This window comes from Adiantum capillus-veneris, chromosome 25 (genome assembly GCF_014529385.1).
Source record: "Adiantum capillus-veneris isolate H3 chromosome 25, ASM1452938v2, whole genome shotgun sequence".
NCBI classification, from domain to species: domain Eukaryota; kingdom Viridiplantae; phylum Streptophyta; class Polypodiopsida; order Polypodiales; family Pteridaceae; genus Adiantum; species Adiantum capillus-veneris.
In genome coordinates, this window is record NC_140955.1 from 11435176 (window position 1) to 11449384 (window position 14209).

Genomic DNA, 14209 nt, shown 5'->3' on the forward strand with positions numbered 1-14209 from the left:
TGCTTGCGACAATGTTGGTGTCGACGATGTGCAACTGGAATTTTAGAATGGTTTTTCATTCATGCTCAAGAATGTGAGACATGTACCAAAGCTTACCAAAAGCTTGATTAGTATAGAACAATTGGATGACGCAGGACATGATAGTTCATGGAAGATCACCAAAGGTTCTTTAGTGGTAGCACATGGTTCAAAGTCTGGGACTTTGTACATGCTACATGTATCCAATGTTAAAAACCATGTAATTTGTGTAACCGAGCAGCCAAGTGTTTCTTTGTGGCATCATCGGTTAGGACATATGTCTAAAAAGGGAATGAAAATCTTATCTCATTTTGGTTATGTGCCTGGCTTCCATTTCTCAAACTTTTGAGTTTGTGAGCATTGTATTTATAGTAAACAAACACAGTTACCACACAAAAGGGGAAGCACTCGAAAAAGTGAGCCATTAGATTTAGTGCATAGTGATGTTTGTGGACCTATGCCTAACGTATCCATGGGAGGTTCATTGTACTTTGTTACATTTATTGATGACTTCTCAAGGAAAGTGTGGGTATATCCTCTCAGGAAGAAGGATGAAGTTCTTTCAAGATTTTAGAATTTTGTGGCATTAGTGGAGAATCAGTCTGGCAAGAAAGTAAAGTGCTTGAGGTTATACAATGGTGGTGAGTATGTCACTAAAGCCTTTCAAAAATTTTGTGATTCCAAAGGCATCAAAAGAGAGTTGACTGCTCCATATAACCCTCCACAAAATGGTGTTGCTGAGAGGATGAACTGTACCATACAAGAGAAGTTACGTAGCATGTCATCTAATGTAGAGTTACCTAATGGATTTTGGGCGGAAGAGTTAGCAACTGCTATCCATATTATTAATAGATCTCCTAGCAAGGCTCTAGATGAGAAGGTACCTGAAGAGCTTTGGTCTGGGAAGCCACCTTCTTACAAGCATCTTAGAGTCTTTGGTTGTGAAGCGTACTGCCATGTTTCAAAGGAGTTTCAAAGCAAGTTGGCTCCTAAGTTAAAGAAATGCATATTTCTTGGCTATGGCAATCTTAGCGAGATGGGATTTTGGTTATGGGATCCTGAAGCTAAAAAGATAGTTTGCAGTAATGACGTATACTTGAATGAAGAAAAGATGCATAAGAAGCCTGTGCATACAATGGAGGTCAGGAGAGTTATCTTCCAAGAAGATGGAATTGTCCACAATAGGGCTGAAGTGCCTAATGTCAGACAACAAGTACAGAATCCTCCTGCAGTACAAGATGTTGCTGAGGGACAATCGACTCAAGCAGTTATTAGAAGGTCTATAAGAGTTTCAAGGCCTCGTGATAGATTTACTCCCTCATTGGACTACATTATGTTGACAGATTGCGGAGAGCCTTCCTACTATAAGGAAGCCATGTCAATGGATGAAAAGGCAAAGTGGGAGAAATCTATGCAATCAGAAATGGACTCGTTGCATAAGAATCAAACTTGGAAGTTGGTTCGGTTGCCTAAAGGTAAACAGGCATTACCATGAATGGGTGTACAAGCAAAAAATTACACGTCATGATAGTAAACCCAAGTACAAGGCACGACTTGTTGCTAAAGGATTTAAGCAGCAGCAGGGTATTGACTTTCATGAGATCTTTTCTCCGGTTGTCAAGATGACTACTCTATGGTGTGTATTTGTATTGGTTGCTAAAGACGACATGGAACTTGACCAGATGGATGTCAAGACGGCGTTCTTGCATGGTGATCTTCAAGAAGAAGTTTATGTGAAGCAGCCAGAAGGTTTTGTTGAGAAGGGCAATGAAGTCTTGGTGTGTCAGTTAGAAAAGACTTTTTATGGTCTAAAACAGTCATCAAGGGAGTGGTATCGTAAATTCTACTCGTTCATGCTCTCTGAACTCTACAAACGTAGCAATATGGACCATTGCCTCTACACTAAGTGAGCTAACGATGGTAGTTTGATGATTTTGGTCCTTTATGTGGATGATATGTTAATTGCTAAGAAATGCAGCGATGAGATTTCAGCCTTGAAGTTAGAGTTACATGCAAACTTTGAAATGAAATACATGGGTGAAGCAAGCCATATCCTTTTCATGCGCATCATAAGCGAGACAGATGCAAAAAATTGGTCTCTTTGTCTCAATCTGAGTACATTGCTAGAGTGCTCAAGCATTTCAATATGGAGAAGGGGAAGGCATTGAGTACTCCATTGCGTCCATATGTGAAACTTTCTAAAAATGATTTCCCTAAGTCTGAAGAGGAAAAGGATGAAATGGCACAAGTGTCTTATTCATCTGCAGTTGGGGATTCGATGTATGATATGATTTCTACACGTCCTGATATTGCTTTTGTAGTGGGAGATGTTAGCAGATATATGTCAAATCCAGGCAAGAAACATTGGGAGGCAGTGAAAGGGGTTATGCGATATTTGAATGGTACAAAATACATGTGCATTTGCTTTGGAAGAAAGGAAGCATGTGTAATTGGTTACATGGATGTAGATTATGCAGGAGACTTGGACAAGAGAAGGTCCACTTCATGCTATGTTTTTGAATTCACTGGAGGTGCAGTTTCATGGCGATCTTGTTTGCAAGATCGTGTTACCTTGTCTACTACAGAGGCTGAATATGTTGAAGCTTGAGAAGCTTGCAAGGAAGCTGTATGGCTTGGTTGGCTGGTGGGAGACTTGGGAATCAATGTTGAGATGCCTGTGTTACATTGTGATAGCCAAAGTGCTATACAGTTGGCAAAGAATCTAGTGTCTCATGCAAAGACAAATCATGTGGATGTGAAGTATCACTTCATTTGTGAGGTGCTTGAGAACAAGCGATTGAAGCTTTCCAAGATTCACACCACTGAAAACCCTGCTGATCTTCTAACAAAGGGCTTACCTTCAGAGTCGTTTGCACATTGTTGGGCACTCATGGGCATTGGGTAGAGGATCATGGTCATTGTCTACTTGTATTGTATATATATGCGGCCGAAGAATACCGGGAACTAACACTGACCATTCTTTGTACATAAAAGAATAAGGACTCATAACCCTAACACTATTGTGTTTGGAGTCCACCCAAACATGTGTCTCCTCTCTTCTCCATTGCTGCACACACACACGCTCATGCACGTGCTCTTCAAAACATGCACGTTATCACAAAGCAACCCAATTAGAAAGGTTATCTCTCTATTTGAAGTTTTCTTACCACCAGGCAAAGCATGTTATGACTAGGTTTTGTCCCTTTAGTTTTTGATTAGGTTCTCAACCTCAATCACTAGTTATGGTGGGGCTGTTCTCTAGTCTAGTAATGGGCCACAAAGTGGCTCATGCCTAGATTATAGTATTTCAAGCATTAACTTTTTCATATGGCATAAAACTTTCATGAAACTTCTTGAGCATCTTGTTAGGATGTGTGTAAGACTCTAAGCATCATATTTGAGTTATAAATGCTAAAAATAATTTTTTTCTTTTTTTAAAAGATTCTTTTTGCATAAATTTGTAATTTACTACCTAACTTGGGAATCGTAAATATGTTGTCAGTCTTTATGTAAGCAATATAGAAGTGTGATAGGCTCATTATATACCTGTAAATGGATTTTTCAAAGAAGTTGAGTCTATTCAAAGTAAAATTAGGTCTATCATTGAGTCCATTTGGTAAAATTTTATGCATTCTACAAAATTAGTCCTTAGAGATGGCCATGCAAAGACAGCTTCAACCCTTGATTTATTTCTCAACATTTTCTATCAAATCATAGTATGTGTTGAGTGTACTTCCTTGAGAGGGGTTTTTGTTTCGACATCTTAATAGCTCTTCAATTTTTTTTTACAGCAGCCACAAAAGTGCCATTTACTTATAGGACTAGTGATAATGATGAAAAATGATAGCAAGTCAAGGACTTAATCTTTGTTGCTGATGAGTTATGTCAACATGTTACTTTTATGGAAAGTGAAAATAGGTATTCTTTTAGACTCCTCTTAAATGTAGATACTCATTTAAAATATGCTAGTGAGTTTACACAAAATGGTTGCAAAGGGACAACAATGTGGATACTCATTTAAAATACGCTGGTGAGTTTACACAAAATGGTTGCAAAGGGACAACAATGTGGAAAATCAAGATGTTCTTCTTGATTTTATTGAATTCCTACTATTCCGGTCAAATAGACAGTTGGATCTATGAGGGATACCATTGTGGAAAACATTACTATTGTTACAAAGATATTAAGACTTTTATTTTTGAGGAAAAAATGCTTCTCCAAGGGGGAGGTAATGTTAGGCCTAGGTTAAGACGGGCCAAGCTAAGGGCTAGGACATACATGCGGTATAGGGGTCTATATATAGTAGGCAAAGGGCTAATATAGGTATGGTTGGGTGTAGATGTGCATGTCACTAGTCCCTAGTCACTCATAGGTTTTTACCTTTTCTCTGTAATGAAATGAGATATCCCTCCCTAGAAAGTCCAACAAGAAAGGGGCAATGGAGTCTCCACCCCTTCCTATCCATGCCGGAGTGCACATTAGGCACTCTAGGCAAAGGACTCTCATGCCTTGCTAGACGAGTCTAGAATGAGTTAAATTGGATTGCACTAAGACACCTAGCACCTAGTTCTTCCTTTAAGTGGTGTGTGTGTGTGTGTGAGTGTGTGTGTGTGTGTGTGTGTGTGTGTGTGTGTGTGTGTGTGTGTGTGTGTGTGTGTGTGTGTGTGTGTGTGTGTGTGTGTGTGTGTGTGTGTGTGTGTGTGTGTGTGTGTGTGTGTGTGTGTGTGTGTGTGTGTGTGTGTGTGTGTGTGTGTGTGAGAGAGAGAGAGAGAGAGAGAGAGAGAGAGAAATACAATCCAAAATCCTTAACATGCTTTTGATAGCAATATTGTTACAAGTATGAAGGCATAAAATTGATATAGGATCAATCATTCCACCCATCCACATGCCTATCCTATATAGAGAGACAACCCCCCTTAATTGGACCAAGGAAGAACACCCATAGCACCGCATCACGTATTATATGTCAACACCACTTTGCATCTCTTGAGGGGACTAAGCTCTAAAGGGGTCCCAAGCACCTAGTGGTGCCAAGGTATCAAGACCTACCACTAAGTCTAGGTAGCTTTACACATGATACCTCTTTGGAGTCCACTACTTTATCCTAGAAGGTCAAAGTCTCTCCTTGATTGTGCAACACAAGGTAGCCTCACCTATAACTTTTCTAGGTTTCCCTTTTCCCATACAAAGTAGCCTGCATTTTCTTACCATTTTGATGGGAGTCAAGTCTCCCTTGACTGTCAAATACAAGGTAGTTGGCCCGCATGTCATTCCATTTTGTGATCCAATAGATGTTTCATTTAAGTTCATTGTTACTACTATGAAATACATTTGTTACAAAGTCCCCAACCACATTAATACCTCTTTGTGTCAAGATCTTTAACTACTTATTTAAACATTTGAAGGCTGAGGACAATAAGATTTCCATTCAATTTTTCATGGAGCCACCAAGTAGATGACTTAGCACATGTAAAGTGTCCAATATGATTCTTGCCCGTCGTGTTCCTTAATCGAGCCTTGGGGAATTTTAATAAGACCCAATCATTTTCTTTAAAGGCTTGGGCTCTTCTGTGCTTGTTAACAGCAGCCTTTTGCCTTTGTTGTGAGATAGAGATAGCATCCTTAATCTTTTGAAAATATTCTTGTAGGTCTCGGCTATACTCATCTGTAGCGAAGATCTTCCCATGTACCTTAAGTAGCAAGGGACTTTTTGATCTTCCCTCAATTACCTCGAAAGGTGCTTTTCTCCTGGAAGTATGTACAGTGTTATTGTAAGCATACTCCACTAAGGGTAAGTACTTCTCCCATTGGGATCTTTGATCTACTTCCATTACATAGGATTTTAGTAGATCGAGAATTGTTAGGTTAGCTATTTCACTTTGGCCATCCGTTTGTGGATGATAGGCCGAAGAGAAGTTTAGCATTGTCCCTAAATTCTCAAAGAGACCCTTCCAGAAATTACTGGTCATTCTAGGATCTCTATCCGACACTATGGACATTGGCAAGCCATGATACTTAAAAATTTGTGAAATGAAGAGGGTTGCCATTTGATGGGCTTTGATAGTCTTCTTGACAGGTATAAAATGAGCTTGTTTACTAAACTTGTCATTTGATAGTCTTCTTGACATTTGAGCTTGCCATTTGATAGTCTTCTTCACAGGTATAAAATGAGCTTGTTTACTAAACTTGTCAACTATCGTCCATATTCCCATATTCCCATGGATAGACTTAGGCAATCCAAAGATAAAATCCATGGATATGCTCTCCCATGGTGAATTAGGGATTGGCAAGGGTTGAAGCAATCCAAGTTGCTTCCGTCTATCAAATTTTGTCTTTTGGCATACCACACATTTAGAAACATACTCTTGTATGTTCACTTTTATGGTAGGCCAATAGAAATATGTTTCAATTCCCTTTAAGGTAGACTGAATCCCTCTATGCCCCGCATAAGGTGGAGCATGAGATTCATACATTACTTTCTCACGTAGTGAGTTAGTAACTCATAGTCTATTACCATAGAGAAGATAACCATCTTGTAAAGTAAATGGTTCTTCTTTCTTCCTGAATGCAAGGGCTGAAATCACATCTCTAAAATCGAGATCAATAGCATACTCATCTATCATTGAAGATAGATCATTGTGAGCTGCTATGAAAACCGCATTCACTCTCGGCCGTCTTGAGAGTGCATCAGCTACTTGATTATGCTTTGAGCAATGTGATCAATATCAAAATGAAATTGCGAAAGGAAATTCGCCCAACTCATTTGTTTGTCAGAGACCTTGGTCTGCGTCATGAAGTACTTAAGACTTCGGTGATCCGTTCGCAGAATGAAAGGAGTCCCCAATAAATAGTGCTTCCATTATTCTAAGGCATGTAGAACTGCAAGGAGTTCCTTTTCATATATGCCTAGAGCTTGCTCAACAGGATCGAGCCTTCGACTTTCATAGCCTATGGCGTGCCCTTCTTGAAGCAAAACAGCTCCAAGGCAATCACCACAAGCATCACATTGGACCTCAAATGGTTTTGAGAGATCCGGTAGTGTAAGCACAGGTTGAGAGATAAGATTTTCTTTAAGCTTTTTGAAAGCATTGTTCTCCTTAGTAGACCATGTATACCTAACGCTTTTCTTTGTTAAGTCATGTAATGGTCCCACAATTTGTGAAAACTTTTCTATGAAGCGTCTATCGTATGCACACATACCTATAAAGATTCTTAGTTCCTGAAGATTCTTTGGTTTAGGCCATCCTTTTATTACCTCTAACTTTGATGGATCCATTTGGATGCCATCTTGAGAGATAATGTGACCTAAATATTGAATCTCTTGCAAGAAAAATTGACTTTTCTTTCGATTAACATAAAGTTTATTCTCTCTTAAAACTTGAAATATTACCTGGAGGTGTTGCTTGTGTTCGTCTATTGAATTAGAGTAGATGATAATATCATCAAAGAACACTCCAGTGAAGGTTCGATGAGGCCTGAACAGCTTCTCCATCAAGCGGTTGAATGTGGTTGGTGTATTGGTCAAGCCAAAAGGCATGAAAATGTATTCGTAAAGACCAAATGTGGTGCGAAATGCGGTCTTTACAATGTCTTGATCAACTATCCTTATTTGATGATAGCCACTTTTTAGGTCAATCCTACTGAAGTAGGTCGATCCTTGTAGCTTATCAAATAGGTCTTCTACCCGTGGAACGGGAAACCTATTCTTGATAGTGATCCTATTTAGTGCTCTATAGTCGACACACATACGATATGTGCCATCTTTCTTTTGCACTAATAGCACAGGTGAACAAAATGGAGATGAGCTAGGCCTAACCATGCCCTTCTCAACTAACTCATGCACTTGCCGCATAATCTCCTCTTGTTGAGCTTGAGAAACTCTATAAGGAGGTTTGTTAGGCAGTGAACTTCCTTGAAGAAGTTCAATTGCATGGTCATCATTACCTTGTTTAGGAGGTATCTCACAAGGGATGTCGTCAATTAAAACATCTTGAAACCCCTTGAGAAAATTGGATAACTCTAATTCCTTTTGGTTGCTTTTATTTTCTTTTGCTAAAGCATTAGGTTCATTTTGAGAATCTTTAACAAAAATCATGTACACAGAAATAGAGCTCTTTATTGACTTGTTGAAAGCTGGTGTATGTACAATGGGGATAGTGTTACCCATTTCCTTAGCATCTATATACATGTCTTTTTTCCTGAACTTAAAGGAGATTCTCCTTTCAGGGAATTTAACATTGGCAGCCAGGCAATCAAACCATGGTGCCCCTAGGATTACATCATCATGCTTGAGAGAAGAGATGAAGAAGTCCTCTTTTTCCACATAGCTTTGGACATGAAGCCTCAATTTCCCGATTAAGGGAGTGACTGAAGCTTCTTGCCCCTTGAAAGCACTGTCTGCGGGTAGGACATCTACCATGTCGTAGGCTTGTATGCCTAGCTTGGTGGCCAACTCTATAGATATAAAATTGTGAGTAGAACCAGGGTCAAAGAGAATAAAAGCATCATGTTCTCTTACCTTTCCCCAAGCATGGCATAGAGGAGATCCTTTGTGGTGAGTTTGGGGAGTCTCCTCCTCTTGGATTTCAACCAAGGTAGCTCTAGGAGGATCTTGGCGGTTGTTCTTTTGGGGACAAGCACGATACGCATGCCCTTGTTCGCCGCACTTGAAACACCGGTTATCCTTGCGATAATGCTCAACCTCTTCAGGAGAGAGTTTGTTTTTACCTTTGTAAACTCCCTTCTCTTTAGCTTTGTTGGAGTTTCCCTTAGGAGACTTTTGGACATTGTCCTTCCCCTTAGGCTCATTGGAACCCTTGTTTTCCGTGGGCTAATTATTTCTTTTAGCCCTGTTTGGAAATTGATTCGAGAGGCCGCCATAGTATGGTGTATTACCGCCGATATGGTACGTGGCCTTTGGGAGTTGACATACTCCGCCATTTCTTCGGTTAAGCCCGCACAAAATTGTTGCTTTTGCTCTCCAAAATCCAAATTTTTGAAGACAGTGGCTTTGAGTTGTAGGTCCCAAAACTTGTCTACATATTTCATAGGGAGAGAGCTTTAAGCTTCACCATTCAGTGAGTACTTTGTCTTTGGCATCGCTGGCCGAAAATTTCTTCATAATGGAAGCTCTTAAAGCTTTCCATGTTCATGGAGCTTCACCGTTGGCTCGTAGGATAGACCACCATTGCCGGGCGGACTTTTGAAAGTGCATAGCTACATGGTGTAGCTTAGAGGACTCCGTGAATCCCTCATCTCCAAACGCCGCATCAAATTGTCCGATAAATGCCAAGACTTTGTCCGTAGCACCAAAGGTGCCATCATAGGTAAGGAAAGAGATGCTCTTCCCTCCCTCTTTGAACTTCTTGAGCTTGGACCACCTCTTCCATGCGGCATAGGATTTCCTATGGCTTCTTCTTTTTTATGGTTCAAAGGTTGCACCATCACTTTCTTCAGAAGGTGAAGAATTTGAGGAAAGTGGAGAAGAGGGTGGCCTCTTTCTCGCCTTTTTCTTGTCTTCATCTTCATCGTCTTCACCATCACTTTCATAAGAGGAAGAGGATGAAGAAGATGGAGAAGAGGGTGTCCTCTTTCTCGCCTTTTTCTTCTCTTTCTTTTTATCATCCCTCTTTGAATCATGGTGTGGAGAAGGGTGCGATGGTCTTTTCCGCTTTGGTGGTGATGGAGAGCGTTTAGCCCGCCGTCTTCGTGGAGCCATCTCCCGCCGAGGTGGCGGGAGACTCACTTCTTTCTTGTTCCTTCATTGGAGGCTCTTGAGTTCTCCTTTGGGAAGGAAATGCATCATCAAGAAGTAAATTCTTGAGCCCTTCGTATGGATTCTCTTCTCCTTTCCGACTTGGAGAGAGACCTCTTTTGGGAGTCTCACAAGGAGGCTTCCTAGGTGTTCTCTCGTCATGGTAGTGAGCTTGGAGAATCCCATGAGCACGGAGCTTCCGTTGCACTTCACTTTGGAGAGATGGATTGCCCATGGCTTGTTGAAGCCTAGAAACAAGATAGTTAACAAGCATCAAAGCATCATTAGTAGCTTGCTCATTAGCAAAATCAAACTTATTAGCATTAATTTCAGTCTCTTTACTATTGTCAGCCATTCTAACAACTTTTAGGTGTAAACTTTTTAGGTGTACTTTGGCACTTCAAGCCCTAGTTGCTACTCCTCTTTACCACTTTAGAAAAATCACTCAAGCTACTGTACATGTGGCTCGAATACCATTAATTGCAAGGAATAGAAGAGAGGGTCGTTTAACACCAAAACAGCCTTGGCTCTTGTCAAGCTTCTAATAGCTCAAGAGATGTTAAGCCGTAGGCAAGCCCCGTAGGACTCCACTATTAAGACCATAGTTCTCGATGGTGATGCCCCGTTAACTGCACGAAGGCAGGCGCACTGCAAGGCTAAAAAATCCCTATTCTACTTACTCATAGGCAATTAATAATACCAACCATTTATAGCTATCTTGAGGACCTCCCTTCTTGAGCAAGAAAAGAGAAACCTTGTGCTCTGATACCAATGTAACATTTAATGGCCTAAAAACTTGTGTCTAGAGGAAATTAGCATGAACATAGTGGGTATTTCATTAGAATAGATTCCTAATGAGAATTACAAGAGTGCTTGGGTGGCGAGAGCAACAAAAAGCATAACACCTAGTTAGATAGCATCAACAATACTTTCAAAAGAGAGAGAAATTAAGCTATTGACAACAGTTGAGGACCGGATTTGCATGGAGCCAGTCCCCCCTCCAAAAGGCTTTGTATTATGGTTTCTCCCATCAAGAGAGACATTGTACAATACAATTCTTTGTGTTCCTTCAAGACTAGCTAGTGCAATGAAGATGGAAGCTTCATGCACTAAGCAAAACACTTAATCAAACACAACTTGAATTATCCCCGTTCTCAGACCCAAGACCTCACACACCTTCGAAGATGGTGAGAGCTAGCAGGGTATGAGAGTAGATTGAGAGGAAGAAGGAGTATTCTTACGAGAAAGATGTACATCTCCTCACATAATCACTCATATTAGCATAGCTTAGCTTAGTAATTAGCATGGTAGAGGAGATGAGCATGCATTGAAGCTTGGCTCTTGGTTGGATTTGCATCACAACGCCAAGAGTTGTTGGTGTAGGCCTCCCTTCTCACAAGCTTGGAGTAGGTGGTAAGCTTTCCATTAAAGCTTGAGAAGGAGAGAGAGTCTTCTTTACTTCACACATGAGATTGTGTGAGTGTGTGTGTGTGATAATGCCTTGCAAAAATCAGCCCCCTCTCTCTCTCTTGGTCGACCCCTCTTGCTATTTGCTCATGCTCTACCCTCATTGGACCTCCCCAGGCCTAGCCAATGGTAATTAAGCAGTATAAGTGATAGCCTTCTGACATGTGTCCCCTTTCCTCTTTTGTGAGAGATTTAGGTAATTTAATAATTCAACTAAACTCTCATTGGACTTCTTTTCCTCGTGGCCAATAGGAATCAGGCAAGCCATTGGGTTGTTGAATGCTCATTGGACCCCTTGGGAGACTGTCCAATAGTCTTCTAGAGGACTTAATTTTCATTGATTCTTTTATTAAGTGTTTTTAAATTAATTAAACTAGATTTACTCTAGCCTAATTCTCATTGGTCCACCTCCAAGGCCATCCAATAGGAATTGGGTACACCTTGTGGGCATCTGGGCTAGGGAGCTTACATGTGTCCCTCATTCCCTTTGTGTAAAGGGAGCTTGTGTGTGTGTGTGTGGCTTTCTCTCTCATCCCCTACAAGAAAGGCTCGCCCCTCCCTAAGTAGGGATTTGTAAAGACTTTTTTGACACACACAAAGCATCCAATTCCCCCATGGTTGACCTTTGGACAGAACCTTTGAATTTTGGAACCTTAGCATTTTGGAAGTCTTCATGGGTTGAACCTTAGGGTCTTTTTAGCTCATTGTTGCACATGGCTCTTTTGCAAATGGTCCCCCCTTTGGATCCCTATTTTCCCTCCTTTGGATCCCTATTGTGGCCGGTTATCTAGCTTAACCAATATTCCAGCTTTTTCTCCCCTGGCACTTTCCCATATTAAATGATCAGTTTAACATGAGAAAATCATTTAGGAGAATTAGATATTGATTATTATGACATTCACACAGTTTGAGCAGCCAAAGGAGCAAAAGACAGAGGAGCCACCCTCTACCGCAGCATAGCAAGAGAAGGCCGAGGTACCACCCTTTACCTCCACGAAAAAATAAAAACCACGGCTACAAGAACAATAGCAACCAGCCATCCTGACATAGCCAAAAGACACAGAATAGGCTGCAGAAACATCAACCCAGTTGGCACGACATGAAGAGTGGAAATCGAGTAACAAAGTCATCCTGCAAATTAACGAATAAGCTAAGCAAATGCAAGAGATGACTGAAAGACTTCGCTCAGCAGCACTTGGCCGTAGCACAAGGGCCAAAGAGTTAGAGATGGTGATTGACACACTCCTAGGGGAGTTAGACGACAGACTTAATGTTATCACCGATCTTTAGAGGCAAGTGCAGGAACTGAGAGTAGAAGCTGAACAACATCAGCTCACTAGAGATAAGCAACAAAAAGAAATAGAAGAGCTGGGTGAGATGCTTACCAAACTCTCACATGCATGTAAATCCAAGGATGATCAGCTGATGGAAGTTACAAATAAACTTCTCACTACCACCCTCTCAGGTGAAAAAATCCAGGTACAACTAGCTGTAGCTATTGCCTCTCTACAGTACTTAGAACAAAGAATCAATGGTCAAGCGATATTCTTGTAGCAAATACAAGAAAATCCAATCTTCGCCTTGATCAAAGGAACAAACGAGGTCTACAAGGCACTAGAAAAAAAGAATAAAGACCTTGCGCTGGAGCTGAAGTTAGAGAAACCTCAACACAGAGACCTGGCCTTATGCGGGTCCAAAGAAAAGATAAACTGTTGAAGGAGATAGTTGAACTCAAAAGAGTCAACCAGCTACTGAGAGAGGGAAAGCCAAAAAAGCAAGAAGTGGCAAGTACTTTGGATCAGCCTCAAATAGAAATACCCTCAGTGTCATTTGCTGAAATGGAGACAGTCCACAATAGAGCTAAGTGGTGAGGAGATTTTCAGGTAGCCGTTATAGAAGAAGACACAGTGCCCATGGTCCAGCTCTCAAAGGCTGAAGAAGATGCACTGAAATAAAAGACTACACAAGAGGTAGATGAGTAGTGGAAGGCAGTGATGGATTGGGAGTTGAGAGTTCTTCACTCTGTCAACGTTACATAGCTCACTCCCAATCAAATCAATGCGCAATGACATCAATTGTCCCTGCCCTACCCTCTGATAAAAGTTGTGTTGCTATAGGTAAAATAAAGGCTTTACACAGACATGCAAGTCAAAGGTGCAGATAAAGACCACCCAAAGTGGAGGTTGAGCTGGCTAAACAAAAACCCACGATACTTGATTTTGTTCACGAGAGCACCTATGACCCTGCAAAAAGATCCGACTTTTTGTCCTGTACCAAGAGTAAGGACCTAGGTAGCACATGAGGCACTACTCAAGAAGCAGCCAACTTGGCTAAACTACCCAAGATTTCCTGCTCTAGAAAAGAGACCAGTGACTGAAGAATACATGGTGAAAACCCAAAAGGGCGCCATGTCATTCTTTAAAATTCTACCTGATTTGTCATGTGTTATGCTATATAAGATCCACCGAATGCTGCTCATATGCATCGAAGTGTTCAATGATCAGGAGCAAGCAGGTGCCCCTTGGATGTCATTCCTCGAGGGTAATAAAGGTTTGTGCTATGATCTCAATGGTCAACCTTCCGAAGAAGTCCTCTATGGCTTCTACACCAGATGCATGTTTCTACCTTCACACAATATGCTGGCATTCGCGAAAGTTTTTTACACGGAATTCTTCACTTGGCAAATGAAGATATTTGCACCACTGACACTAACCTCACATCAAGGTTTGTAGGCTACTCAGCAGTGGAGCTGAAGAACAGAATAACTATGCAGTTTTTGCAAGTGCCAAATAAAGAAAGGAAGATAAGATACCAAAAGGCACTAAATGCGCTTAAAGACCGCCTTGCCAGCCGCCAATCCAAAGACTACTTTAATCCATAAATCTTTGTCAAGGGACGATGTAGGCGAGGAGGGGGGGAATGTTAGCAGCAAGCTAACACGGATACCATTTTAAGGAGTTCTCATTGTAA